At 37.8% G+C, this 19066-nt stretch overlaps 1 protein-coding gene and 1 long non-coding RNA gene across 3 annotated transcripts in view; one reads left to right on the top strand and one right to left on the bottom strand.

Moving 5' to 3' along the window:
- The window catches only part of ADAMTS3 (ADAM metallopeptidase with thrombospondin type 1 motif 3), a 241182-nt gene that overhangs the window by 189302 nt on the left and 32814 nt on the right, over positions 1 to 19066 (bottom strand). The gene's annotated exons all lie outside the window — the stretch shown is intronic.
- On the top strand, positions 6577 to 17563 carry LOC116657134. Its single transcript, XR_004312141.1, has 3 exons — positions 6577 to 6589; positions 13188 to 13189; positions 17468 to 17563. It is a non-coding gene; the product is annotated as an uncharacterized LOC116657134 (long non-coding RNA).

Here is a 19066-nt window from a genome sequence, read left to right as displayed (position 1 = left end):
TACTAGTTAAACTACCAAATTTTGATATTCATACACTTTACTTATATCCTGGCTTATTCCAATGCACACAGCCCTATCTGGATCCCATTTGCAAATAAAAGTTTTTGAACCACAGATTCTACGCCTATTTCACAAAGACAACTGGCAATCTAGCTCTCCATCATGCCTCTGAAACAAGTCCTCCAGGGTTAATACATTCAGGACGTGTATTTTTTAGAATGGATCAAGAGAACCAAAAGCTAGTAAAATCAAACTTTCAAGTAGGAAGATTTCTAATACCAAAAAATCGAATCAGACATAGGAGGAAAAAAAATGCTGCTTCTCCCAAACAGACTGAATTACCAGATGGAAGAAATAGTTGAAGAAAAAAGAGTGTCAAGTTCATAAATTGAGGGAAGAATCTAGGCTTCTGACGGTCAATGCACTGCTTAGAGCAGCTGGTGTGACAGCTCGAATGGAACACTTCAGCCCCACTCTGACGGGCTTCACTTCTCATCTGCTCCATCACTTCCTAGTTCCCCACCTTGTGTCGTTAGTTTTAAAAGGTGGTAGGGTAAAACAGAGCCTTGCAAATAATAAATGCTCAGTAAGCTATCACTGTCTGTTGACTGGATTTAATGAAAACTGTGCTTATTCACTACTTTTATTTTATAGATGAGAATTTTTTAAAAAAGATACTGAGAGGCTGAAATTTTCTCAAGTCTCAAGAGGAGAAGCAGAGTAGCTACTCTATGTCAGATGTTGGGCTAGAGGTTTTACACGCTTTATAAAAGGTATGTTGACTCTTAGGTCATCATCTTTCTCACAGAATACATGACTCATTGTAAATATGTACGTTAATAGAGTATATTGACTCAACGTTCAGAAAAACAAACAGAAGACAGTAAAGGAAGAAAGCTAACAAGAATTTTCTTCTGTTGAGAAGAAAGAAAAAGATGCCTGTGCTAAAAATAGGTCCTTAAAATTTTGCAGGAAGTAATTTCGCTCCATCACAAGAATCAATGACCTCCTTAAGAGGTGGCTCAGAGCCAAAAACAACCCACTAGATGACAGTAAAGAAGAGAGTCACAAGGCCAACCAGCAAAGCAAAATTTTAAAGGCTGCCACGAAGAGAGACAGAAGCCCCAGGCAACATACACAGACAATCAGTTACATCATTCTGTAATTATCACGTTTGGTTCCAGATTTACTATGAGTGCACAGTCTTATGCCGGGCAGTGACTTATTTTTTTTCATTGAAGTATAGTTGATATACAATGTTGTGTTAGTTTCTGGTGTACAGCATAGTGACTCTTATTAACAATACCTTTCCCTATATATTCAGTGTCTTATTTTCTCCCTTTGCGTATAAACCAAAGCATATCACTGTAAAGTCAGGTTCTATATTCTGAAAAGCCAAGCCAAGCCAACAAACTTGGTAAATTGTATTAACTAGTAAAGAGCTCTATTCTGCTAAAAAGAGTTTAATAATCCAAATAGGCACTACCATCAATAAGAACTCTGATGAGCTTATAAAGCTTGATTTGTAAAAACTTTGGCCCTTTCCGTATCTATTTTCTTGGCCACATTTGAAGAAGAAAAAAAAAAACATATAGAACCGTCCAAATCTTTTGCATTTTGTGTTTGAGACCAAAAATTTCTACACATATTGCTATAGCCAGAAAAGTTACACAATTCAGTTTCTTATCACTCAAATTAAAAAGGCTATGTTTACATTATCAATGAGCTTATACTTTATATATTATCATCTATATGTTCAGAAATTATGCAGGTGATATTCACTACTTTTTGTTACAAAAGAGAAAAAAGAGCAGGGAAATACTGTCAAACTGCTTCAAAACCTTGTTTTATAGAAATACACAATTGAGGCTACAACACATGTAATAACAATTCCAAACAAATACCTGGAAAATCATCCAGTCACACCTACTTGTTTCAGTTGAATGATTCCTTAATTATTTGCAGCAAAAAAATCCCACTTTCCCACAATAGCACAGATCCCTTAGGTATGCTACCAACCCAGATCTTGTGAACATTACAAACAATTTAGGGAAAAGACTCTTCTTGGAATATACATGTCAGCATGGTAAAAAGGAAAAAGGAGCATAAACCAGACCTACTAAGCAGGAAGGATGTTGCACAGAAACAAATTAACAGATTATGTCCTAGTTCAATTCAGCACTATGTCTGTTCTACGTCTTCCCACATAAGTGATCTTGCTCGCCACAGACAGACCATGTGCCCGCTATGTGCCAATCATTATGCTAAGGGATAGAAGATGACTATGATGGGAAAGTCTTTTTCTCATTTCTTCCATTTAATCTATTGAAATGAGTTACAATTTTTTCAAAAGAAGTTTATTAGACTTTTCCCAAGATCCAGCTGTATTTCCTACAAACATGGCATAGGAAAGGAGCATATTTAATCCTACAGAGTAAATGTTCAACCTACAGGCTTGATACAACTGGAATGATTAAGGGGTCATCAAAGCAGCAGCTTTTGTGCAGATTTCCAGACACATCTTTGAATGTAATAAATCAAGTGTTCCTATTTTGTGCCTGGTCTTGCTGAAAGCAGCATTGTTCACGCAAGTGTCCATTTTGGAAATGTTTTAGCAGTGTAAAATAACTCCATCTTGTGGATTGTCGTGACCATGGCATTCAGATCTCACCTTCCTCAAGTCTGAAGAGGCAGGAGGAGCATCAGCCTGATCCCTTACAACTTTCACAATCTGTCGAACGATTGTTTCCTGTTGAGTATTAACCCTCACAAGCATCCCTCCGCGCGGCAGAGGAGTGTAAAAGTGCCTGCCACTCCCAGTATCACCACTGCTGCCACCACGACGGAGCTGACTGGTTCCAGCCCACCAGGAGCAGCACTGCTCAGTGTCAGAGGTAGTTGGCGCTCCTGTAGGTAACACACAAGACTTACTCATTTTAAATCCATTGACATGTCTAAGAGGACAGATATTAAACAGAATGAGCAAGACTCTTTAAAGCTGAGACATGGGGGAGTAGGGGGCCCAATTGCCTCCCCACTCTCTATGGTTTTCTGTTCTTTTGCACATTCTTTTCCCATTTGGTTTCTGAAGATGATAATTATGATTCTATGTATTTCAACTCAAATACATCTAAGAAATAATCCATTTATTATAACAATAACACTCAGCCACACATCAGTAAAAATCTTTCATTTTGATTCCATATTTTGAAAGTTCAAAACCTAAAGGGACTTCTCTCCTCCTGTCCTCACCTCTCACTTTGCACAGTAATAATTTCTAGTACCCTGTGTTTCTTCCTGGAGTCATTCCAGTTCTCACCTTTGGTGGTCGTCACAGCCCTGAATTCAAAGCACGCTTTGCTTGTCTTTCTACAGGGAAGTTATTAAATACACAAGCCAAGTAATTGAAGGTTTCTTCCCTATCTAATCCACAAATTTAAAATGGAAGGGCAAAAGCGTTCAGAAATGATTTTTGTAAAGATAAAATGTCAGCGTATTTTATCCTATCACTTAAGGCTACAGAAACTTCTACTCTGGAAACAGGTATATAGATCCTACCATAAAATCCAGACTATGTTTTGTTTCATGATGAAAAAAGTAGAATAAGGTGGACCTTGGCATGTGGTAGAATTAGCACCTTTATTACTAGTTTAATGTCATTACTTATGTTCTATAAAATGTACCTACAAACATACTCTTTTGAAGAACTTGCAAAAGATGTCCATCTCTTATATTATGGAAATGATATGACTGAAGACACATCAATGAGAATCTTTCTGTTACTATACACCATTTAGTATTAAATTAAACATTAAAATATTTTATCAGAAGATAGCTCAATAATTATTAGCCCAGGAGAATATCATAAAATTCCAGCCAAGCTTCTAAGGAAAGCGTATTTTCACACCCCTAAACACACTGTGCCATAGGATTCACAAATATTCAGGGTTCTGCAGCTAGGGCACTAGTGTTCAAAATATGACCAAGCCTCCTCCAACAAAATCTCAGCGCTTTTTGTCCTAGGTTAATGATCATCATAAGAAAAATAGTGTCTGTTTACATTAAAACTGACCTAATCTTGACATTATACAGAAGTTTGCCTAAATAATTTGAGCAAAAAACATGTTGTTGCATTCACACCACTAAAAGTAGGCCATTATTTTTGCTTTGAGGGCCTTTTTCAGCTCAGTTAAAAGGCAAAAAACCTACTAGATTTGCTTTTCTTACTTGAGACTTTGAAAAGCTATGGTAATTTAAAAATTTAGGTATCAGCCATGTGGCTGTCTAGCCTTTCTATGTATATATGTGGATGCTTCTGCAGATGATTATAACTATGTATGTTCAGATATTACTGAAAGGACTAGTATGTAACCCATTTTTTCCCATATTACATGTAGTAAAATGTGTCCTTTGTCTTATACAGCTAACCACGATATGCTAAATGCTTATAATTCTGCTCAAAAGTGAACACTGCGTCTGATTGCTGTGCTCCATGCTGGTCTACCTGCTCCCTGTAACTTTTTATACGATGAACAGTGCCTCTGGCAACGGAAATCTGACTTCCTGGCGTCCTTCCCACTGTATCACTGACAGTGTCAGCTCCATTCACAGTTAATTTAAAAAAATGACATCACAACTCAAACCATCTCATGTTGAGAGAGACAGATGTGAAAAAAAAAAAGTTTTTTGCTAGAAAAACCTGGGGGAAAAAACCCACTTTGTTTTCAGAAGAAAAAGTACATCCACGAGAATACAACTTGCAAGGGAATATAGGATAAAACTACAGTCTTTATGCATCTGCTGTAATATATTTATCAGAGAATACTGACTTGTCAGAAGAAAGAACAAAGAGAAGAATGTTCTAACACACCTTGGAATATTCTCATATACAAAAAAACAAAACTCATGTTATTAGTAAATGAGATGCATCTAGAACTAAAATATTATTTAAGAATGTAGAATTCACTCACAGACTTTCCTTTCTCATTAACTTCCATATAAGTCATCTACCATTTTCAGTAAGAACAGAATTCTTGGCCCACTTGAGTCAAAGGGTAGTTCAACAATTAGTGACCTGAATGATCATTGTTATAATAATTCAATTCCAAACCTCTGAACGAATTACACACAATTCTTACTTTTCTGACACTGTTCACAAGCTAATACAAAACCATCTAGAGGAGGATGTTCCAGAGTGTGGTCCCCAGACATCATAATCATCTGGAATATTTGATAAAACTGGAATCTTGAGCCCCATCCTGACTGATCAAATCCAAATCTCTGAGATCTGCAAATATTAACTACTATATATAAAAATAAATAAAAAAAAATTTCTTCTGAATAGCCTAGGGAACTATGTTCAGAATCTTGTAATAATCTTTAATGAAAAAGTATGAAAATGAATTACGTATGTTTATAAGGGATATTATGCTGTACACCAGAGATTGACACGTTGTAACTGACTATATTTCAATTGTAAATAAATAAATAATAACTAACTAAATAAATAAATAAATAAATAAATATCCAAATCTCTGGATGGTGATCGAGACATCTGTATTTTTAGCAATCTCCCCAGGTGAGACTCATGCCAAATGAAGTTTGAGAACCACTGCTGGAAACTGAAAGATCTATAAATGACTTCAGATGATATTTTTTATTCTTTTGTCTAGAATGTGTGAACTACAATGAGAAATTTCTTCCCCTTATTAAAATAAAATGAGAATCTATCTAAAACAATCATTCACAAAGTCAGTGACAAGTTTTAGATTTTTGTTGACAGCACAGTACATGTTTCTAATTATAGTAAATCAAGTTCTGGATCAGAAACCAAACGGTACACCAGAAGGAAAAGCTTATTTCGGCAGGAGAATCTATGCCTACTGACAGATAAGAATATTCATGGAAGTCAATAGAAATTGTACTCAAACAAAATGATGTGAGAACACACTTCTTTGCCTAACAAAAAATAAACTGCCTTCATTAACAACCAAAAAATGACCTTCCACCTCAGCACTTGTCATATATTATACTCTATAATAATGTATCTCTGGGGGCCTCTTGTATTTCTTTAAGTTTTCTCTTTGAGGGAAGAAAAGCAGCCTGTAGTATGTTACTCAATATGTCAACCATAAGAGTAGTGAATGAAGGAAAAAAGCGGCAGAGATCATCCATAAGCAGCGTATAAAATACACGACTGGGTGTGTGTATCTGCATATGTGAGTGTGTGTATCTGCGTATGTGAGTGTGTATAATTCTAGATTTGGTTTCAGACCTCTCAAGTCCATTTTATTCACTTTTTTTTTCAAAGACCTACAACACCATCACTGTCTACGGCAGGCTTCTTGTGTCTGCCTGTCCAGCATCTCTTTTTCCTTCCTGTGGTAACCACATCTCATGCCTCTTTGGAGAGCAAGTCCTCTCAATCCATTAATTACCAGGCCAGATTTCAAAGGGTGACCCAGTCCAAGATGACCTAATTGGGATCTCATTCCTGGGAATGTGAATCTAGAGAAAGGCCATACATGATAATAATGGTTGAAACCCAACTATTCCAATCTCCCTAGAAACAGATTTTGACTGAGAGTTTGTGAGCTGTCCTGGGTCCTGCCTTTTTGAAACTTGGCTCTTTGGCTTTTCCTTCAACTTCTGTGAGTTACCTAATATACTTCTAGTATTTCGTATTTTTCCACGTTAGTCAATACTATTTCTCTTGCCAACAACAACAACAAACAACTGATAAGGATGGGATATGCTGAGAACACACCTTGTTTTGGTCCACTGTTTGTATGGCAGTGTTTCTCAATGAGCATTTAAACCACTATAAAATTCTACTACTTCCTCCCTGAAATCCTTTCAGGATGATGGAAAATCAAGAGCCACTCTTGCATTTATTCTACTAGCCTAACATGAAACTCTATAGGCACTTTGTCTATTTTCTTCCTAAGGACTCGATGTCTCTTGTTATTAATGTCCGATACAGAGTTAAACGCCCTTGTCTCTTGACTTGCACGTTAAATACTTTATTGCCCATCCACAGGGGTCATATAAATAAATGCCCATGAATTTATGCTTATTTTTAAAAGCCACATATATCCCTATTCACATCAGGCATATAACTTTTAGCTCAGAGTACACACAAATAACAAACACAATAACATGGAAATGCATGATATCATTCCCCATGAAGAATAATATGCACAGTTATATGCCCAATTCAAAAAGTACATCCACAAATTGCAATAAACAAATGTGCACATTATAAAACACACGTAAGTCTTTAAAGTACAATATGGAAGTTCCCCTGCATAAACAAACCTCACTCACCCTCCACACCTCCTCTCTACTACCAGGCTAAGAATTGGAGTGTTTGCTTCTGCTCTGTCCCTCAGCAATGACTCATTCGCAGCAACGATTCTGACTAGTCTATAAGCAGACTGAAGGAGAGGGTTAGTACAGATTAGTTGTTAAAATTTCTCAATAACTCTTGGGCTAAAAAACTGAGTCATTTCTATTTTACTTTTCTAAGATATTTTCCAAGGCAACATTAGAAAACAGTGAGTATGGTCCTTTTTCACATGGGGAAGATGAGTCAAAAGGGATTTAAGTGATTTTCTGATACCTGAGAAAAATAAGATTTGGGGAAAATATTTTACACTTTTAAAGAGAAACTTTGAAATACCTAGCTGTCGACCATGAACAGATATATTTCATGATACCAATACATAAGTCACAATCACTTGTGGCTATTTTTTAGTAGATCCTCTAATAATTACTCTAGGAATGCTATTTTGTCCTTATTTGGGTTAACAAGAACACTCCAAACAAAAAGTATTATGTAATGTTATTTGTTCACCAATTTAAATTTGACCCTAAATTAAATCCTTTGGTTTCTATAAACATTCTACTCTCGGAGTTTTGTTCCCTTTGCTCAGTCACTTCTGTCTTTTCCTCTGGCTCTTGCTCTTCTTGCTCTATAAACAGGTATTTTCTGCTCATGTGGAGTCAGGGGGTAATGGGGGGATCTCTGTACCTGCTGCCCAATTTTGCTTTAAACCTAAATTTGCTTTTTTTAAAAAGCCTATTTAAAAATAGGTATTCTCCAAACTTTTACTTCAGCTCGCCTATCTGGACAACCTCAACTCAATCCACTGGCCCAGCTTCAGTTATCTCCTTCATGCACAAGTCTTCCAACTCCTGTCCCTGGCCATGTTATCCTCTCCAGAGTTCCCACAACTTCCAGCTGTCTGCTAAACATCTCCATCTGCACAGCCTGCTCATCTGTGTCTCAGGGAGAATTTATCACATTTTTCTTCCCGTGTTCTTCTGTTTTCCGGATTTCTTTAATCATGCCAGCTTAAAACTTTCAGCTCATCTTTGATACCCCTAGACACACTCTCTTCTTCTTCTCCATCCACTTTTGTTGCCAAACCATAGAAATCCACTCAGCGATGTCATGAATGTCTCCCCTTTCACTCTGTCCACAGCTGCTTCTCTGGTTCCTAATCATACTACCTGTTACTGTGTTGTATTGCGTTAGACTATCATAGTTGTTGCACTAGCTTTCGAACTGCTCTGCATCACATCTACTTCTATGTCGCTTTCTACCATGTAACCTATTTAATTAACTTTCCTGAATACAATTCTGATCGGGACACTCTTGTTTATTGCCACTCTTTACAATGTTCTATGATGAAGCCAACTAAAGTTTTCACTGCCGTCCTTCCCCATACTTGCTATGTCCATGTCTTTACTTCCATATTCTCTTCCATATGGACTGGCATCCCCTCTCTTTCTTATTTCTCCATGTTTCACTATTAAATATTCTTTAAGATTCACCTCCCTGAAGTCTTCCTTGACCACAAGGAGGGAGATGGAAGTAATCATTCTTGTCATTCTGTCCTCTGAATGCCCATCTGTCCATCTCGCCACACCTCTCTCTCTCTCAGTATCTCCACTGCATTTTCATTAGTATGACAGTTATTTCTGTAACCCCTGTATTACCAGGCCTTGCCCATCTACAGGTGCAATCAGGTGAGTCTTAATAGTAATAACTTAAATGTCACCAATATGGGGTTCCTAGGCCCATATAAGTCACAAGTATTTCTGGAAGACTCCAAGACACGTTTCCCATATGTCTGTGAACAAGGCTTCTCTCACGGTTTTTATTTAAATGTCCTCCTATATTTCCATGGAACTCAGACATAAATCTATTGAGAGCTACAGAAATAAAAAAAAAAATATGAAGAAGAAACATTATTCTATGCTTAGAATTGTTCCATCCCTCAATGCCCAAGACCAAGTCAAGCTCAGAAGAGCCGAATTCTTCTTCCCTGAGGTAAACTCTCTCTTTCAGGAGGCTCATCAGATTTTCATGCAATAATTTTCTCCTGGATGTAGCTAACCAGTCTACCAGCTGTGCCCCACACTTTTCCATATTTCTGCCCAAACTCAAACTATAGTCACTGTTCCTCACCATGCTGTAAATTCTCAAAGACCATGTTTGAATAATCTATATTCTCACCAAAACATTTCATATAGTTTCATATAAACAATCAACCTATAATTGCAAAATAAAATAAAATAAATTGTGTAAATTAATGATTATCTGGCAACATTTAAAAATCAATCCAAATATTTATAAACTTTATGTGAAATAATCCAGGCCCTAAGTAGTTAAGCCTAATTCTATACAGTCGGTGATCAACCTCTCTTACCTATTTTTATATTTTTATATTATTAAACATAATACATATAAAGTACTTAGCAGAGTGTCTGGCATGTAACCAATACTCAATAAATATTTATTTATATTCTCATTGTAAAAGTGAGTTTCCTTATAACTGTTCCAAAAACAAATTCTACAGAGAAACATCCTCAAAATTGACTAGTTCTTAAACTATATGTGAAAGTATATTGTACATTGCCAAATACTGTGCATTGCCTACTGTTTATGTTGAAGTCTATCTTTGTCAATAATATCCTCTATTTAAATTGAAGTTATTTATAGCTTTTATTATCTACCTCCATTACTATAATAAAGAGCAATTCTCAGAAAAGTCAAGCCATAGTAATCACATATGAATGAATGCTTTCAGCAAGCAAACAAAATGATTTCAACAAGTTTCCAAGCTCTTTAACCATAGCATTGCTCTACCTAGATCTCTAAAATAATGTCAAATACCTAAATTTCTATTTGAGATGGCCCCAAAACTTCCCACTAAAACATGGAGCTTTAAATGACCCCTTAACTAAACAAGGAAAGAAAGCTCAAGAATTTTAAGTAAAAACATGGGAAACTTCTATAGAAATGAAGCCTAAGTGAGATGGCAGGTTAAACTGCTGGAGCCAATACAATAAAAGAGACCCCAAAGGAAGGACATTTCACAGTCAAATAGGAAATGGAACATCCTTTCTCCTACACACAAATCCATAATTGGAAAAAAAGACTGGAAACCTTTCCTCCCACCGTTGACCTTCTGAGTGGGTGCAGTGGGCCAAACTTCACCCTCAACACTCACCACGGATTCTGATCTTTCTAACACCTGGTCCAGTCTGCAAGGTCACTAAGTAAAATTTACTCCAGCTAGTTTCTCTCCATTCAACTTCCATTTCACTTCCATGAAATTTCCTCTCTCTCAGAACAGGATAAGCAGCATCTCCTTACGTTGTCCGGGTGCTAATCCTCTGGAGATGACAGAATGCTTGCATGTTGAGGGCACTTCACAGAACACTTAAGGTTGCTTGAGACTCAGAGGCCAGAAACAGAAAGGGAAACGAAGTTACCTACAAAGTTGGTGATTCATGCCAGGCACTGTGGTGAGAAAACAGTGATTCTCTAAACTTAAACTGTTCTCCTTCTAACTTTAGAATAAAAACAGGATGATTGTACTTATCAAACTAACTTCTAAGTCTCCCACACACAGGTTCAATTCTATTCAATCATTACACCTTGTGTAAGAGCTTTTTTGGAAACTGGTGTACAAATGAATCATAACCAAAAAAAAAGAACAGTCTTCATTCCTGACAATGTTAAAACATTTTTTAAAGTTAAAACCATTACAAAAGTTAAAATGTTAATGGTAGACAAAGTTAATAAAAGGAAAAAAGACATACTTAAGACTAAGAGAATGCCAAAGTGAGCTAATTTCCTCACACTCGTAATTGTTTAACAGAATTGCTTTAAGTTTTAAAACTATAAAATCCCAACCATAACCCCACAAGATAGAAAGTAATATTTTTCTTACTTTATTTTCAGACAGGGCTCATATAAAAGTGAATGAGAGAGGATGCTGATGCCTGAATCTAATTACCTAATTTTTAACCTTATAGTCATATACCCAATAATCTCTCATATAACAAAGAGTAAAGATTTAACTATTGTAAAAGTTGAATACGAAAAGTAAAAAAAATATAGGCGGTGTCTATTCAGTCTATATTTGACACATGCATTAAAGGAAAAAAAACTTTCCATTTCCAATGAATTTTGAGGCAATTTCTTTATAACTTCATACAGGTAACACAAGCCCAGAGTAATTAGTTGTTTTGTTTCTGAAAAGCAGTTTCTAGAGTTCTTACCCGTTTACACAATTAACATAAAAAAACACCCTGAGAGTAATATTGTCCTATATGTTTTACAAGTACTTCGTTTTTCAGTACTGTGAAAGCAAATTAAACCAAACAGTAAAATTGTATGCAAACGTCACTCTCAAATTAAAATGAAATATACAAGAAAACTTATTGTCTACCTTGTGTAAGGTAACATGTGAAGCAATTCTACACATTACACTAAATCTTAATTAAGATTAACTATGAAGAATCTGTATTAAAAGCTTTTAAACAGTCATTTAAATAATTTCATGACTCATCCCTGTTGCCTTTGCTAGTTTAAAAAATTTAGAAAATGGCAAAATGCAACCCACTTGAAAGCGACTCACCCGACACTGCATTATGCACTTCCATGCATAATCTGAACAACAGCTTTAACATACAGCCCGATTATAGTTAGATCACATTAAAAGGCAAAAATAACATGAAAATGTGACTTGCAAATGCAAAGACTAAGTTGTCTATCAAGTTCAGTTTATTAAGATCAATGTTTGATTTATGAGTAAGGTCTACAATTATTATGACTTGAGTTTAGCCTTTCTGGGAAAAAAAAATCATTTGCCTCTGAAGGTTTAATGTATATTGTTTTCTATTATCAAGAAATGAGAACTATGAGACCTAATAGATTTCCTTTTAAGCTTTAACTGCCAAAAACTGTAGAGCAACCTTTACTTCCCAAGTATTTAATCTTGCTCAGGTCACATACTCGGAAAGAGTCCTTTTTAGCTTTCTTCACATGGTCTTGGTTTTGATCTTTCCTTAAATGCTTAGCTGACATTGTCCTAACATATGATCTCTTTGAGTCCCTTGAAAAGTCAGCAACAGCAGAGACTTCAACAGAAGGAGAGAGGGGAGAGGGATGGGGAGGGAGAAGGGCAGGCAGGAGGAGGGCGGGACTGCACGCAGGCACCTACACTCACCTGACCCTCAGAACTGCTTCTCTGTGAAAACAGCCCTGGACTCTCTCTAAATGCATACATGCTGACAATGTTCCATGATTTATAAAGCAGAGGCAATGATAATCTGTATGAGTAATAAACTATAAAAACCAATCATATTTAAAAGAGTAATAATATTTAACTTGATTAAATCCCGGGTACAGGACTAAGTGCTCACATGGAAAATGTATTGCTCACAATAACCCATGAAACAGGTTTTATTATTATTATTAAATTATTATTTATTATTATAGCCACTTTACTAATGAGGAAATGAGACACTTGGGATGGTTTTATGCCTAGGGATGTGGCGAAGTCAGGACTCACGCTGCTCACCAACTCCAGAGTCTGTGCCCTTAACCTGTACGTGCTCTTCACTGTTCTTAAGTAAAATGCCTGTTGTTCGTCTGATATATACGTTCTGAAGTACAGAACTGGTATGATACGTCATGAGAACTAGGCATAGGGCAGATAGCTCAAATAAATACTGGAATGGATAGTAATTTTACAACATCAAACCAAGTATTCGAGCTGAGGAGAAGGAAAAAACTAGAACTGGATAGAACAGGAAGCTGCCCCGCGATCTCTCTAAAGTACTCTGGATTCATAACCCAGTGGTCGACAGGGAAACACTGGAGACAGGAGTAGTGAGACCTGGGTCCCAGGTCTTTCCCTGCTGCTGATTAGAAATGTGATGCTGATTTCATCATCGGACTTCCTGGGCGTCAGTTCCATCTACAACGATGTGAGTGATCTGTACCTGCAGCTCTCTGACTGAGACCCTGGGAGAACACGCAAGCCTCTATGTTCCTGCCAGGTGTGCTCACAGCTCCAGGGTGGTCCGCCCTGGGGACGGTCCCTGCTCCACATTATCGACAGTCAAAGCACAAAGTCTCAGGACTCACTCATTTTGAGTCAGAGTAAACGCTTCTGGGAGATGCCACTTCCCTGGGGAAGAATGCTCCATGCTGGACAAGCCCTGGATAAGCACAGGGATCAGATAAAAGGACCAGACGTAAGGCGCGACCAGATGTCCCTTCCATTAAGAAGTGCCCCACCCCTCTGACATAACTTAAGGAAAAACCTTGTCCTCAAAGTTTTCCCTGAAACGCCACCAATTATTAGAGGGGCATCAGAAGTTAAAAAATAAAGTAAAACACATATACGTCTGCCAAGACAATTAGGATAACTCAGAAAAGAAGCCAATTATTAGCCCTATCTGGTGTGGGAGAGTTCATCACCTTGACAGAAGTGACACTTTAAGGAATTTATAGGAATAAATCTGCTGATTTTCTTTCGGTCTCATTCTCCAAAGAAAGAGAAATGGGCAAAGTCAAGATCAGACTTGAGTAAAAGAGTGAAGAGCAGAAAATGTGCAGTCCTTTTCTTTAGTTCATCTCCTTCCTGAAGGTCTATTTCCCAGGCACTGCCCAGTTCTTCCCGCCCTTCCTGGCCTATGCTTCATGTTTTCAGTCTTCCTCACTGGTCCTTTCTCCCAGCCCGTCAGTGGCCTCAGGAGCAAGCCTGCTCAACTGCTAATGTGATTTAATCTAAGTTAGAAACTCACTACTAGAGAGTATGACACTTGCGTTTTCTAATAGTGAAAATTCCAGGCAAAATGACTCTGAGTCAGGGCAGGGGTCCCTTAAATCATCCCCCGTGTACCTGTGAATAGCACAAATCAAATCTCCCTGGAGAAAAACACAGGGGCGTGGAAGGGGAGCAGTGAGGTATCACTAAAGAATTTAAGAATCTGGGATTAGCCAGCACCAGCCTTCTAGGGCTTCACCCCAAGCAGGAAATTGCTGCACTGCTCCACGGCTTCCCTGCACCGGTGCCCAGGCAGCTGGCCAATTCGCTAACCCCTTCCCTGGCCTCGCACAGACAGCATCGTCCGTGCAACCATGGCCCCACTGTAACCCTGGCTGGCTTGAAAAAAGTTGGCAGAGGGAGTCCAGGGTGTGCTATTTAAAGCTATAAGCAGCTACTGTGGATGGAGATGAGCTGCTTTAGCGGCAGAGGATAAGGCCAGACGCAGAAGATTTTCACTTGCCCTAATGAAATTCACACACCTGCTGTGGTTAGGCACCCAAGTTTGATAGACAACAGCCCAATTCCATTTATTAATTATTAATACTCATCCATCTATCCCAATCAGCAGTTTTTTTCATTGTTAAACTGATATTAAGTCCTTAGATCCAATTTTCAGCCTCAAAATATACTAATGAAATATATATTTTTTTACTATCTATATACCTCCCAGATACCCACAAGGTTATATTTTACATAAACATACAGACATACACCATTATATACATAAGTATATGGACAGGAAATACATAAACAAAGAGAGATCCATATGTGTCTATGTTGGAATGCAAGCTGTCCAAGCTATCTGAAATATTAGGAACACCCTCTGGGAACCAGGACAACATAACAGTCAAAAGTTCAGGTTCTGAATGCAGATACTGGGGTCTTCCATGAGACAGGACACTCAGTTCCCCAGATTCCTAATCCATAAATGGGAACTGCTGTCAGGATTAAGATAATTCCTGTAAAGGGCAGGTCTGGGTCTGGCACACAATAATCGGTGCTTACAAATTTTTAACTAGTATTAGTATTAGTAAAACACAGATAAAACACCTGTGGTAGCTCAGGAGGACAACAGTGACAGATTAGTTTTCTTCTGAAAGTCAAATTTTATCTTAGTCAACCCTGGTAACATGACCTTGTGGTCTCTGCACCCTTTTACTTCCTAAAATGTGTTCAGCAAGCACCTTATCTAGGGAACTCCTATTCATCCTTAAAAACTCAGCTTAAATACCGTTTCTGCAGGGAAACTTTCCCCAATCCCGAGCCTAGGTCAGATGAGTTTGTTACTTATTTCATAAAACAATGTCCCTTTTCTTCATAGCATTTATGCCAGTTTATCTTTACTCAGTTGGGTGACTTTGTAAAAAGTAAAGCCTGTATTTCCCACTTTATCTAAACTCCATGGGGGCAAATACTATGCCTGTTTTTGTTCACTGTTGCATCCCCAGCACTGAAAGTACACAGTACTCTTGATTGAAAAAATGACTCAGTCAAGTTCTATCCAGATGTTAATCAATCTATTTATTGCTTCCTAAGAAACAGAAAGAGAGAGAACTCACTCACAGGAATATAAAGAATCCTAGGAGTTACTGAGAGACACAAAAGTTGGAAAAACCAATAGTTGCTTAAAAGAAATCAAACGATCCAAGAAACTGAAGTGTGGCTTTCTGTACTTGGCTTGAGGATCCTTTTTACATTCCATCAAGGAGAAACCAGGAAAAGAAATAAAAGGTTACAAGGCAGAGTTCTGGATACCAAAGGGAAAGGAAGGAGGGGCTTTCTGAACAGAAGAAGCATTTATTCAACTAAAGTTCATAAAATCTGAAAGGTGGTAGCAAGCAGATTATAGTACAGCGACAAGGAATTTATGTACTGTGTCTTCATTCATTCAGTAACTCATCAGATATTCATTGTGTGCCTACCATTATCAGGCATGATGCCTGGTTTTGTGGCTATAGGAGTGATCATCACTGACACAGTTCCAACTCTCATGGAGTTTCCAGTTTAACAGAGGGAAAGCATTAAACAAACAATTTATGTGCAATCAGTGCTCAGAAAGAAGAACCATAGGTTGCTATAGTCACAACCTTGACTAGAAAAAGTCAATATATTCATTCTCTTCCAAGGAATTAGTCCAAAGTATAATATTTTTATAATGTCTCTTTAAAAATCTTATCCTTTTTTTAAGCAACACATTGCCGTGCTGATTTCTATACGTTTCCGTTGCTTCACAGGAATAAATTAATTAAGAGATGCACTGTACCTCGACTCTGGTGTTGAACTCAAGTGTGGGCTTGCATCAAAATGATATTGTCCCTTCACTGGCTCATATGTAAAAGAAGAAGATATGGAGAATGAGAAGGGGAAAAAAAAGCTTACTTGTGAAACCACAGCATTAAAACACTATTCAGGAGGATGGAATTGATTTACACGAAACTTTAGGAACCTTAAAACTTTCAAGTTCATAGCACTCCCTTTGTGTGTGAAAGTTACACACTGGGAAATCTAAACACATCAAGGAAGGTCTATAATTCACCTTTCAAAAGTGGTAATCAATTCCCGATGCCAATATTCACACCATTCAGTTTGTCAATAATGATTTGCTGAGCAAACACTGTGTGCCAAGCATTGTGGCACAAGACCCAGAAGAAAGAGTCCTTGTCCTCAGTAGAGAGAGCCCTCAACAATAAATGTAAAAAACAAATTCAAGATAAATTTTAGATGCCAATAATGGCTACAAGTAAGATTGAAAACACTACCATAGTGTAAAGTGATCAAGGTTTCTGTTTCAGCTAGAAGGCCAAAAAAGTCCTCTTTGAGGAAATGGAATTTAAGTTAACACCCAAATGATGAGTAGGACTCTCTATTTAACGATCTAGAAAAGAATGTTCTGAGACAAAAAAACAACATTTCCAAAGGGCTAGAGACAGAAAAAATTTGGATTTGAAAGACAAAGGACGACCAGAGGGGCTGAACGTAGCGAACAAGGGAATGATATCAGAGAAAAATGCCAAGACCAGATCTTGCAGAACAGTGGTTCTCCAAACGTAGGGTCACCTGGGAACTTGCTAGGAATGCAAATTTTCAGGCTCCTCTGCAGATCTACTGAAATAGAAACCCTCATGTGGCACCTAGAAATCTATGTTTTAACAAGCCCTCTCATGCCCACTAAGGTTAAAGGCCTCCTAGATAGAACAATGATTCTCAACTCAAGTTGCACATTAGAAACATCTAGATAAATACAAAACAGAAACAGACTCATAGACATAGAATACAAACTTGCAGTTGCCAAGGGGGATGGGGGTGTGAAAGGATAGACTGTAGTCCAGAATTTGTAGATACCGAAAGGCATATGTAGAATAGATAAACAAGATTATACTGTATAGCACAGGGAAATATATACAAGATCTTGTGGTAGCTCACAGAGAAAAAAAATGTGACAATGAATATATGTATGTTCATGTATAACTGAAAAATTGTGCTCCACACTGGAGTTTGACACAACATTGTAAAATGACTATAACTCAATAAAAAAATGTTTAAAAAAAAAAAGAAAAGAAACATCTAGAGCAGTATTTAGTCTACTTATGCTGAGCTTTACTCCAAACTAAATGAATCTATATTGCTGGGGCTGGGGTTTCGGCATCTATATTTTTTTAAAAGCTCTTTAGGTGATTATGAGACACAGTGCTTATTAGAACTACGGACATAGGGTCTTAAAAGTCATGGCAAGAATGTGAATTTTAATGGGAAGCAACTGAAAGCTTTTAAACAAAGAAAAGTTCATCATGTTTAGAAAGGTCACTTCAACTTTTATGTAAAGGATGAAGAGAGACACAAATGGACCAAAAAAAAAAAAAAAGCAAAAAGCAAACCTCCAGGAGGTCTCTGTAGTATCCAGGGGAGAAACGATAATGGGATAATGGTTTAAACCAAAGCTGTAGCATTGGAGATTTCATATGTAGATTCAGAATATATTTTAGAGAACAATCTGAAGATTTATGCATGGGTTTTACGAAAGAGATGAGGGAAAGAGGAGTCTAGCATAAGCCTATATTTGCAGCCTGAGAATTATGGCTCAAACTTTTCTGTTTGGAGGAAGTCACACAGGGGTAGCTGTTAAGGGACGATCTTCAGCACTGTTAAGTTTGAGACGGCTACCTGACATCCAAGTGGAGAAGCTGAATGGGAAGCAGGACACACGTAAAAGTCTAGAGCTCAGGGAAGAGGTCAGGGCCAGACCCACGGAGTCATTGCTATTTGATGATATTTGAAGCCACAAAATCACACGAGATCATCTAGGTTTAGAGTGTAGATACAGCTCAGTGTAGCACTGAGCTGGTGTATGGACAGAGTACATGCTTGATTCATGAGAGCCCAAAAAGTGTGATGCCCCCACACTGTTAAAGCACAGGATGACTGAAGACCTCAAGGTCTCTGTGCTGCCCCACGGCACAGTCCCGCCACCAGTTCTTGAAAGCAAAGTAACTTCAGAAACTTACAAGCACTTCATAGTGACTGCTGGCTACTGAATAAATTAAAATGAGGATACAAGCTCCATCTACCATTGGGAAATCTTTACATGAATCAAAAGAGGTATCCAAGGATCAGACACATTAAGCGGTTTGTCCAAGTTCACAGTTTCTGTATTCTGCCAGAGCTTGGCCTCAGGAGATAGCGCTTACCAGTGCTTCCAACGTACATGCAGCCTCCGGGCAAGAGGACCAAGAGAGGAAGTTGTAGTTGTGCACAGTTAATCCAACGTGGGACTGACAGGTGCTGAGTCAAACTGGCTGGAATTATGACTGGGCAGTGGGCAAGGGCCAAGACAGCATTACAGACCAAAAGAAAGAAAAAGTTCAAACTTTTTTTACCAGAGAAAGCAGATCAGCTGGGAAAAACTAGTATCCAGTATCCCTGCACACAAA

This window comes from Camelus ferus, chromosome 2 (assembly GCF_009834535.1).
Source record: "Camelus ferus isolate YT-003-E chromosome 2, BCGSAC_Cfer_1.0, whole genome shotgun sequence".
Classification (NCBI taxonomy): domain Eukaryota; kingdom Metazoa; phylum Chordata; class Mammalia; order Artiodactyla; family Camelidae; genus Camelus; species Camelus ferus.
Note: the sequence above shows the minus strand (reverse complement) of the source record. Positions and strands in the feature narration are given on the sequence as shown.